Source organism: Panthera leo, chromosome A3 (genome assembly GCF_018350215.1).
Source record: "Panthera leo isolate Ple1 chromosome A3, P.leo_Ple1_pat1.1, whole genome shotgun sequence".
In the NCBI taxonomy this organism is placed as follows: domain Eukaryota; kingdom Metazoa; phylum Chordata; class Mammalia; order Carnivora; family Felidae; genus Panthera; species Panthera leo.
The window spans coordinates 139816857-139822978 of record NC_056681.1 but is presented as its reverse complement, the minus strand read 5'-3'; the positions used below and the strand labels follow the sequence as shown (position 1 = coordinate 139822978).

The following is a 6122-nucleotide window of genomic DNA, read 5'->3' as shown; positions in this document are numbered from 1 at the left end:
AGCATCAGCACAGTTCTGTGGGTGGTGAGGAGCTGTGGCATCCCAATTCCAGAAAGTGTGGGGTGACAGCAAGTTGGGACCCAAGGGCAGGTCTCACTATGGCAAGGGCTCCGGTCCCGGGGACTCTGGGCTGCTCCTTTGACTAGAGACCATGTTGGTGAAGACTACGGCACCCTTGGTAGCAAAGGCTCTAGTGTCTGCCTGCTGTCACCCCCAAAGTTGCTTTTCGAATAAGTGTATTATGGTCAATAAATGCGTGTGATGAACTTTTAACAAAATCTTTATTGTGGAACAATTTTAGATTTATAGATGACTGTGCAAATAATGCAGAACGTTTTCATATACTCAATATCCAGTTTGTCTTTATTATAAAATCTTACATCAGTGTGGTATATTTATCACAATTAATGAACTAATGTTGATACATTATTATTAACATTCATATTTTATTCAGATTTGCTTATTTTTTCCTTAAAGTCCTCATTTCAGAGTATCAACTTACACAGTACTAATGTCTTCCTAAGTTCCTCTTGGCTGTGACTGTTTCTCAGACTTTTCTTGTTTTTATGACCTCAGTGGTTTTGAGGATGACGGTCAGGTATTTTGTACAATGTCACTTACTTGGAATCCATATGCCTAGTTTTCATTACTAGACTGGGATTATGTGGTTGGGTAAAGTGCCATTTTCATCACATGTGCATTCGATCAACATGACATTGTGTTGGTGTTAACCTGTATCACCTGGATGAGGTCATTTTTTTTCAGGTTTCTTCACTGTAAAGTTAATCTTTTCCCCCTTTTTGTACAGTTGTTGAAAAAGGTCATCATACACAGCCCACATCTAAGGAGCGGAGAGTTATGTCCCAGTTTCTTTGGGGAGAAGTATCCTAATGAGCCCATAAGCGAATCGGACATATATTCCTGAGTATACTGGAGGCGCTAAAGTAAAGACGTGCAGAGGTATGCCCTATTGGAGCATTTTAAAAAGTGGCAGAATGAACCACCCCGCCTGTCACATGTGGATGAAGAGTTCAATGGTAGACTTACTTTGAACCCAGTGTTTGGTTTCTGGAGGTTATCAACCATCAGTTCAGGGAAATACTTCCAGGATTTGAAATCTGGGCCGCTTCATCCAGTATCACAGTTGTTAAATCTGTTTACCACTTCTAATTTCCCCCATTCTATATCTAACACATAAGGATAGGAAGCTTATTAACAGAAGAAAGAGCATCCATAGTCACTTAAATGTAGGTCAGTGGTGATTTGGAAACTGAAGGATATCTGAAATGGTGTACCTTTATTCTCATCAAAATACATCATTGTGGACACATAGGAACAGGGCATTTACTGCTGACTGAGTGTAGAATTACAGTCAGATTCTTTGATGTTTGCTTGGGTGTCTGAAAAGTGTTCTCAGAGCTAAAGGCAATTGCTGTAAATCATATAAACATTGGTCTAATGAAGAGAAATTACCATAATGTTGTAAACTCAAAAGAGATAAATATATATGTGCATGTTTTTTTGATTAGTACAAATCAACTGCCCATGTGAAGGGAAGACAGAGGTGTATAGAGCTTGGGCTCTTCATCCCCCAGCTATGCCTCTAAAGGACAAACATGGTGGATGGACATAGAGAAGAGAAGAGGAGACCAAGACTTCAAATATCGTTATAGGGCTAGAAGTGTTTTGGGAAAAACCCTTTAGCAGGGTACACGTTTGTCTCTCTCATTTTGCATCATCTCGAATGACTTTTACTATGAATCCATTTTAAATAGCCTCCGGCTGTACTGGGTGAACAGAGAAAAAAACATGAGCTGTCAAAATGAGATCTAACAATGACAAAAGAAACCACCCAAGAAAACTGCAGGCTTGGGAGCTGAAACCCAGTCTCTGGTTTTCCCTACTGCTGATTTGGCTCTGGAAACCTGAGCACACTCAGGACTTTTCTGGGGCCCTATTTCATGTATCTGTGACAAGCTGGGATGAGAATAGAATACATAGATCATCCCTTACAGGTCCAAGGTTGTACATGACTCTAAGTTGTGTAATTATAGGTTTGGGAAGTACAGAGTTGCCGGAAGAATGAACTCATTCCCAGGTAGGTGGAGAATCTCTGAGCCAGCAACCCTGGAGTCAGAGGTGTGATATGTCCACTCCTATATAAACAAAAACATGCATAAAAGCATGGAAAAAATTCCATTTAATGCAACATAAAAACAGCACATAGAAATGCTGGAGACCATCAAATGGCTGAATCCAGGAAAGCCAAACTAACAAAGCCTCATAAACTGTGCTATCCTGTTTCTTCAGGTGGACAAAAGGACTTCTGACACTGTTGCTTGTTTCTTTGAGGGAAATTCCCAGCAACAGGAACTGAAGCACTGTGGTCAGATCATCGTGTTTGTGGGACTTACTCTCTTCAAGTTTTCCTGCCAATTTGTTAGAACATATTTTTTGATTAAAGCTATGTTGAAATTGTATACCAGCTGCCAAACTATTTTCAAATCAGCTTGTAAAGTTTTCACTCCTACAGCACATATTTTTCCTATGAGGATTTGCAACCATGAGAACTATCATTTAAGATACTTGCATTTATAAGCATGAAAGTGTAATTTCCCATAAAATAAATGCTAGGTGGTCATTTTCATTGAAAGTATTCTAACAGACAACTGTAACAATGTGGTTTTGAAACGCTCTGTAAATTAAGTCTTTGGTGGGTCACACTATGGGAATTTTAAGTCGAAATACTCAAGCACATAAGGCAAGATATGACCTATATACCTGCATATACCTATATGCAGGTGACTCACCTCAAATGTCAGAAGATACCTGTTCATCTCAGAGACCCTGTTCACACTAGTCCAACATACATGGGCCAAGGATGCTTTCCATATGAGCCTCTGAATCTGTCTTCCTCTCTTTGGCTCACTGTAAAATAGGAAGTAACAGCTGCTTTACAAGCCATAAGAAGGCAGTCAGGCAGCTCTGGTGACACGAAAGGGAGCCTTGGTGCTGTCTTCCCTTTCCCAGGCTGCCAACCTGGATACAGGTTCATGGGTTACATACTAGTCCACTCCTTGTACTGACTCCCTGAGTTATTCCAGACCCAGGAGATGCTACCTAAAAGCGGCTGAATCAGTAGACATCCCATTGTACAGCTCTCCGTGACAGCCAGCATCATCTTGCAAGCATACATGTAAACTCAGCTCCTGTGGCCGTGGCCTCAGCAGAGAGGCACAACCTGTGTCACAGTCTTTTGTGCATGAGATCAGACCCTTGAGTGTGTTTATGAAACATGTGCCCATTGTAACATACTGTAAAGTTTGAGACAGTCAATTTATTCAGATGCAGTGGTGATTTTTCTCCAGGGGCAAACATCACAAACATTTTAGAGAATAAATTTCTAGATCTCTTTATGAGCTTAGATAGAATGTATAATTGAATAAAAATGAGATTATACCATAAAAGATGTTCTGTAGCCTGATTTTTAACTTAAAGTATGTTATTTAAATGTTTCTATTATACATAAATATAAATCCATTTTGTTGTATTTTAATGGATGTACTCCATTCTACTAAGGATTTGACCCATGTTTACCACCCAACCTTCTAATAAACATTTAGGTTATTGCCATGTTTATGCTATATCCACACAATTGAAATAAACTATGGTGTACTTTTTAAAAATATCAAATATTCATTTAACACTTAATACATATAGACTTAATTATTATTAATTAATTAATTAATTTAATTGTAAATGTAGTGAATTATTTTAAATTCCAAGAACTGAACATTTGGACTCACACAGTGTATACCTGTAATTAATGTCTTCAAGTTCTGGTTTTCTCGAATTACTTCCAGTAAGTTCGAAAGATTTTTTTCAAAACCAACAATAGGTGTGGCTCTTCTCTCATCTGCTCATGGAAGTCTGCACCAGCTACTGGGAGGTGGTGGCAGAGAGCAGGTCCTTGGGGCCTAGAAAAGTCCTGCAAAAATGTCTCTGTAGCCATCTCTTGAAGACCTGAAAGTAGGCAAAGTAATTCGGGCTCAAGCTGCCTTTTCTGCAAATGCTGCCAAACCAGCAATTTCATCTGAAGCTTCTGCTCCCGTCTCCAAGAGGGAAATCTCTTTACCGAACGCAACTGGAGCTCTCTTGGTACGTGGGCCTGAGTTTTAATGAAGAAGAAATCCCTGCAAATAGAGCCTTGGTCCTTGGAGCATCAGATCAGGGGCAGCTGGTAGCAAGACCTTCCAGCAGGAATGTGGTGGCTCCCATAACTGGCAACGATGTTGGACTTTGTGGAGCATAAGTTAAGCATGGGTTTGGGGAAGTCATTTTGTGTAAGGACCAAGATGGAGAAATTAGGCTCAGGCTTAAATCAGTAATAATATCAGTAATAATGGTGTATTTGTTCAGCTGGTCCAGGCAAAATCTCCTGCCTGATTGGTTGGTCTGAGATTTGGAGACCACGTACTCCAGATCAGCTTGGAAAACTGTGCAGAGGCTGGAGCATGATGAAGCACAAGGCCTTTGAGAGAAGATTACTGACTGTCCAGGATGTTCCAGGACAGGCCCTCCAAACAGATTCCAGGACAGGCCCTCTGAACGGACAATCACCTTGTGTGAAGGTAGTACTGGACATGTTGGCTTTATCTTTAAAAATGGAAAGATGGAGCATCTGGGTGGCTCAGTCTGTTAAGCATCCGACTTTGGTTCGGGTCACTATCTCAGGGTTCGTGAGTTCGAGCTCCATGTCGAGCTCTGTGCTGACAGCTCAGAACCTGGAACCTGCTTCGGATTCTGTATCTCCTTCTCTCTCGGCCCCTCCCCTGCTCGTGCTCTGTCTCTCAAAAATAAATAAACATTTAAAAAATAATAAAAATAAAAATGGAAAGATAACACCCATAGTGAAAGATAGTTCGGCAGCCAGAATCGGTCTTCTCACAGAACACAGCATCTGTGAAGTTGGTGGGTACAATGTCATTGGGTTGAAGGACTCTCAAACTGCAAACATATGGTCAACATCTGAGACTATAGTTACTATTACAACCATGCCTACTTTTATCTTTGAATATATTATTCAACTACAATATCCATTTTATATTATTAAATGGATGGCACCAAGCATTATGAAAAGCCTGATGGATCACACCATTCCTGAGGTTTAAAAATCATGGCACAGTCGAGGACGGGTGCCTGGGTGGCTCAGTTGGTTAGTGTCCAACTTTGGCTCAGGTCTCATGGCTCATGGGTTTGAGCTCTGAGTCAGTCTCTGTGTGGACAGCTCAGAGCCTGGAGCCTACTTCAGATTCTCTGTCTGCCTCTCTGCCCCTCCCCCGCTCATGCGCACTCTCTCTCTCTCTCTCTCTCTCAAAATTAAATAAACTTAAAAAAAATCATGGCACAATGGAAGCAAACAAAATGGTAGTGACTCTTTATCCTATTTTTTTTTTCTTTTTGGTTTATGCCTATTCCATTTTAATTAAATATGTATAAGGTTTAAAAAAAAAATAACTTAGCTTTTCCTGATCCACTATTCTACTTTGAGCTATTTTGAGCTACTTTCCCGGCATGTGCTTCCGTATTTCACACACACACACACACACACACACACACACACACGTTCCTGGTATAATCTAGTCTAGGGTTCTATTGTTCTGTCATTCACATACTTTTGAAATTGCTAAAACTAACACAACCAAGAAAACTTCTCCTGAGTATTAACTAATGGTTTTCTTGCAAAGAAGCTACTTTATATGCATGTTTCTCCTACCATAAGAGTAGTAGTCAACAGCAAAGTCCTCAAAGTATTTGAACACATTCTTAGCCAGTCTAACGACCTAATTGCTGTTAGACTGAAGGTAAGAACATGGTGTCTAAGGAATTGTTGGAGTGTCAGACAAGGATTTCCAAAAATCTGAAATCCCAATCTTCTGTTCACTATACCTTCCCTAAACTGTTTTGTTTATATGATAGTTTAGATGTGAATTGTCATGGTTCACATAACCTTGGTAGAGCCTTACTGGGCAGCAAAAGTCTCCTCTTCTCGCCCATACTTTCCACTGGATGCCACCATCTTTAAAATTTGCTGCCATGGATGGGGCGCCTGGGTGGCGCAG

The 6122-nt window shown here is 40.4% G+C and overlaps 1 pseudogene; it reads left to right on the top strand.

The window, feature by feature from the left end:
* The first annotated feature begins 3996 nt into the window (after window positions 1-3996).
* Window positions 3997-5171, top strand: LOC122215193 (annotated as a pseudogene).
* Window positions 5172-6122: the final 951 nt, after the last annotated feature.